Source organism: Bos javanicus, chromosome 24 (genome assembly GCF_032452875.1).
Source record: "Bos javanicus breed banteng chromosome 24, ARS-OSU_banteng_1.0, whole genome shotgun sequence".
Classification (NCBI taxonomy): Eukaryota; Metazoa; Chordata; class Mammalia; order Artiodactyla; family Bovidae; genus Bos; species Bos javanicus.
The window spans coordinates 8,016,151-8,022,150 of record NC_083891.1 but is presented as its reverse complement, the minus strand read 5'-3'; positions in this window follow the sequence as shown (position 1 = coordinate 8,022,150).

The following is a 6,000-nucleotide window of genomic DNA, read 5'->3' as shown; positions in this document are numbered from 1 at the left end:
AGGATAAGTATTGGTGAGAGTGTGAAGAACTTCGAATTCTTATTCATGGTTAGTGGGAAAACAAAATGGTGTAGACACTATGAAAACAGAATGGAATTTCCTCAAAATTTAAAAACAGAACTACCACATAATCCAGCGGTCCCACTTATGGGCATATATACAAAAGTATTAAAATCAAGATCTCAAAAAATATCTGCACTCTCATGCTCATTGTTGCAAAAAGGACAATTAACTCGATATTTAATTCCCAAGGAATTACATTTAAAAATTTTATATGTAACCACTAAGTTCAACAATTCTTGATACTTTTCTCAAGAAGCTCCCCAAAGAAGAGACAGAAGTCATATAAAGTAACATGAAAGACAAAAAAAATCGCTCACTTGGTCATGGCCGACTCTTTGTGACCCCATGGACGATACAGTCCATGGAATTCTCCAGGCCAGAATACTGCAGTGAGTAGCTGTTCTCTTCTCCAGGGGATCTTCCCAACCCAGGGATGGAACTCAGGTCTCCCGCAATGCAGGCGGATTCTTTACCAGCTGAGCCACGATGGAAGCACGATGTGTAACTGAAAGTCTGTGATGAAGACAGAGGACTGCTCAAGTTCTCCCCTCACCTGGACATGCCTCCCTTCCTTCTGGTGGATGCAACCCTGGAACGTTTGGTTGACTCAACCCTCTCCCTCTATTTCACTGATAAGAGCAAGCATTTATTTTTAAACCCATGCAGCTTTTTTTCTTCTTCTGGACATTAAAAGTGTATACTTTGGTTTCCAATTTCAACTTTTAGTTGCCAATACCATCAATATTTTTTTCTTTGGAGAAATGGAGAGGTAGAGAGGAACACTTGGGGACTAAAAAAAAGATGTTATTTTTGGAAATAATGTAGAAGACATTGGCTTTATGCTACAGTGAGGTTAGCAAATAGTTCTCTATAAATGCATATGATATGTACCTCTTCAATTTAGTACATATAACCTGATATTTAGATTGTTTTCCTAATTTCAGATAAAATTACTCATGAAGGTAAATGGTGATCTCTTAATAATTTTTCTGGGCATTAAAATTATTAGAGGGATGTCACCTTGAACATAACTGCAATGAAGCATTCTATATAAAATAAAGCCCTGAAATATCAAAACCAAAATACACTACTAAATTACTCGCTCAGTTTATCACATTAAAAAAACAACTTTTTGTTGTTGTTGTTGGAATATAGTTGATTTACAAGTTTTATCACATTTGGAAAAACTTTCCCAGCAAGACTTACAGGAAAATGACACACAGAAAATCTAGAGCTTCTCTTTCTCAGTGAGAATCTTAGAATCATTTCTAAGAGTAAAGAAGGCATCATACCATTTTGAACTTGTCACTAGGTTAGGCGTCTTTTTTTCTACCTATTAATATTTCACATCCACACCTATCCAATGGCAGCTCACCTTAGCAATTAAATTTTCTGATGTGTAACAAAGTTAAATTCATGTTAGCAAAAACGAAGTATGGCTTCATCACTTGAATTTTTCTTGCTGGTCATGACAGTAATGTCTTCAAAAGCTCCTGTTGGGATGATTCAGTTTGACCCTGTACAGCCTGAAGTTTCTGGGATTGGTTCTTATCAAAATATCCTGTAAGTTGTTTTCACACTTTCCTCTTTAACTATTTCATTACTTTGACAGACCTCGTCTCTACTGTATCATGCTTAGTGTCTTTTGCACACTACCAATATAATTCCAAACCACCAAAGTCTTCCGAATCAAGCGGGTTAGAATCTAAGCCCTGATTTTTGGTTTCTTATCTAGTGGTTCAGACCACTATAACAAAAATACCTTATACTTGGTGACTGAAACAACAATCTTTCATTTCTCCCAGTACTGGAAGCCCAAGGGGCCCAGCGTGGGTGGTTTTAGGTGAGTGCCGTCTTCCTGGTTTACTGAGGATGAGCTTCTTATTATGACCTCACACAGTGGAGATCAGAGAGAGAGAGCAAGCTCCCTCTGTCTCGTCTTCTAAGGGTACTAATCCTATAATGAGGGTTCCCCCCCTCCTGTGACCTGATTACCTTCAAAGCCTCCACCTCCAAATACCATCCAATTGGAGGTTATGGTTTAAACATATGCATTTGGGGAAGAACACAAAAGTGCAGTCCATAAAAGATATATCATCTGAAAATTAAAGGACATTTTTTAGGAGCCAAGTATCCATTATATAAAAAAGATTCACAAGCCAAAGTAAAATATTGATCCATGCCTTTATTGTTTCTCTGAGTTACCTTCTAATAGCCGAGGATCTACTATTAGATCTACTGGCAGTCATCTTTCCTTTAAACACACCTTCAGTCGTGGTTCTTGTTCAGTAACTATGTGACAGGTTAACCAGACAGCCTAACACATTCTGTACATCTGCAGCATCCAGATCAATTTCACTTGAATGACCAACTTAAATAAAAACCCATACTGTAGACTTCACAAAGACAACATAGAACTTGTGTGGGAGACAGTGTGAGCCTGAGAGGGAAGCAGCTTTTAATGTAAAATATATATAAATAAAAAAGGAAACCAAGTAGGATTTGGCAGGATCCCACAAAAGGAATATGAACACTAACAAATAAACCTAACTCTATTACAAATTTATAATATAAACATGCTGAAAGTGGAAGGTGAGGAAAGAACTAATCTAAGAAATGTTTTTAAATGGTGTCTTGAACAGACACTGTAAGGTTAAAAACAGAAGCTGTGCATAAATGTTGTAATCTAGTTGGTAATCTATTTTATGTGTATATGAAGACTGAAAATATAATTTCTCTGTGTGAGAAAGAGGGAAGATCAATAAGAATTCTGTGGTACTGCAATGAAATCAGAGGTGTCAGTATGAACTCATTATGGATAGATGGACAGACAGACAGACATAAATACATATTTACAGACACACATAGACAGACCTGCATATGCATGAGTGAGTATGTTGTTGCTGTTGTGCAGTTGCTAAGTTGTGTCTGACTCTTTGTGACCCCGTGGACTGCAACATGCCAGGCATCCGTGGGTCAGTACACGTGCTCCAGTGTTGAAGTGCCCAGAAGCAATGACACTCAGATACTGAGCTGATGTCCAGGACAGAAACTTCCCTGGAGTCCCAGAGCTGCCTCTGACGATGTGAATGGAGGCAGAATGTGGGGTCAGCACCACAGATGTTCACGTTCGCCATAAGGGGTGGATGTTGTTCCCCAACTAGTTTGTTCACAGAATTTACTGTCACTTAAATTCCACCTATGACTTGAAATAGTTTCTATGCCCCATAGTAAAGAAATCTTAAAAGTGTAAATGATAATGCCCCCTTTTCCCTTATGTTATATAGTATACAGAATTATCTGGTTAATATAATTCTATTTATTTCATATATATTCTATTTATTTGCATAAAGAGGACACCATTAATTTAGCTAAATATTAATGTATCTATAAGGCTACATTTTATAAAGCTAAAGTAATATAAAGTACATATAAAGTTAAATAATACAAAATTAAAATGATTTCATTTTAATCAAATGATTGATTCTAAAGATGACTTTAAATGTAATAATAATTTTGAAAGTGGTGTTTCTCACAGAATTTAATGTCACATCTATAGCTTTAAATATCTATGGCTTTATATATCTCATAATAAAGAAATCTTAAAAGCATAAATAACAATGCCATGGCAAATTCATAAATATATCTGAGGATGAATATATGAAAAGCTGTTAAATCAAAGAAATTTTGATTTTTTAAAGTTTCCTTGAGATACATAATTTGATACTATATAGACCCAAATAATTTTTTAAAAATTAATAGGAAACATTTCAATAGAAAGACATATAAAGTAATATTTTCAGAAAAAAAAAAGGGCTATAATTGAACAGTTAATATAAGGAGCTAGGTGAATATACCAATAGAGGAAACTGGATTTAGAAAGTGTTTATTATTTGGTTTTGTTTATTTGCTCATTCATTCATTCATTCACTTACCCATTCATTTTTACCCCGAATGTGCTTGATTAGGGGTTTCCCAGGTGGCAGGTGGCAATCGTGGTAAAGACCCCATCTGCCAATGCAGAAGATGTAGGAGGCACGGGTTTGATCCCTGGGTGGGGAAGATGCTCTGGAGGCGGGCATGGCAACCCACTCCGTATGCCAGGAGACACTCATGGACAGAGGAGCCTGGCTGGCTATAGTCCATGGGGTTGCAAAGAGTCAGACACGAATGAAGCAACTCAGCACACACGCACGTGCTCTGTTAGAGTTTAAAAGCAGGCCTCACAGGATCAAAGTTTAAAAGCCCTGCATTTTATCTCCTCTCTCCACAGTCCATAGCAATCTATTTTAGACACTAGTTCTTCCCTGCTCCATTAGACAACAAATAAAATAGTTGCTCATGAGTCTTCTGGCTATTTTCAGATGATAACGGGAGCTTCGGTTATTTCTACTCACAAAAAGGTTCACGTAAATAATATACTTGATTCCAGTTATGAGTAAATCTTCGAATTGCATTCAAAGGGAGCCCTCTCCCCCAGATCTGGCTGCTGGAAACCAGTCAAGAAAAGGGGCGGAGGTGTTTGCTTTGCCTTTTTCTCCATCTGCGTTTCCACTCTCCTTGCTGACTCTGATTTTGAGACTCTTTAGATTTCAGGCTGTTGGGAGGATGAGAGAAGCACACGTGCATGTTCTGGTCCTGTAAGGAGCTGCCATTTTCCCTGCTGATCCGATGTACTGCGGGTCCGTGGAGATCAGCAGTTCTTCCCATTATCGCTCTACCCGGAGGTTCTGAGCACCTGGATGTATGCTTTCAAGGCTACTTCTCCTTCTCCTCTTCTTCCTTCTCTTTCTCCTTCTTACTGTAGTTCCCACTGGTCTCCAGGATGCCCTCCAAGATGAGTTTTACAGCAAATTCATGCTGATTTTCTCTTATCTCTGGGAAGCACTCACAGACCTCTGACTTCAGAGTCTAGCGCTAACATCGCTCCTTTTCCTGCCATTACAAGTTACAGAGCCAACTTCTTGCGTGTTTCTCAGTCATGAACTGAACACGTGTTCACTGTGGGCATCCCTGGTGGCTCAGACGGGAAAAGCTTCTGCCTTCAATGTGGGAGACCGGGGTTCGATCCCTGGGTCAGGAAGATCCCCTGGAGAAGGAAATGGCAACCCACTCCAGTATTCTTGCCTGGAAAATTCCATGGATGGAGGAGCCTGGTGGGCTACAGTCCATGGGGTCACAAAGATTCGGACTTTCACTTTCACTGTGGGAAAACAATATCAAAGAATCTAGGTCACCCTGCTGAAGCACCTTTTCTGGGCTTTGGTTTCGGAGGGAACTCCCAGTAGAGTAACAACTTTTTTCAATTAATCTTCCTTAATCTCCAGTGCTTTTCTTATCTCTTCTATCCTCTTTGGTTGACTGATGATATTTGCAGAAACCATCTTTGCATGAATTACAAAGAAGTCTGGAATCCTCCTTTGAAATGTATAATTTATACTTCTGGGTTTCAACAGAAACTGAAGACCAAAGTAGCTTCATGGTAAAATGCTCCTTAGGTGAGAATGAATTTATTAATATTTAAGGCTAAGGAGTTTCTTCTTATGGCTATGTAATTGTTGGGGCTTCCCAGGTGGCTCAGTGGTAAAGAATGTACCTGCCAATGCAAGAGACACAGGTTCGATCCCTGGGTCAGGAAGATCCCCTGGAGGAGGAAATGCAACCCACTCCAGTATTCTTGCCTGAAAAATCTCATGGATAGAGGACCTTGGCAGGCTACAGTCCATAGGGTAGCAAAGAGTCAGACATGACTGAGCACACATGAACATGTGATTGTTGAGCATTTGTGCACCCTAAAATGAAGAAATTGAAAGAGACTATGTACTGAACTGATAACTGGAACTTGTTATGACAATTAATTGGACAAAAATTGACTCTAGCATTGAAACTCAGTAGGAAACATGGTAGCTAATATAGCCAAGCAGTATAATAGTTTTT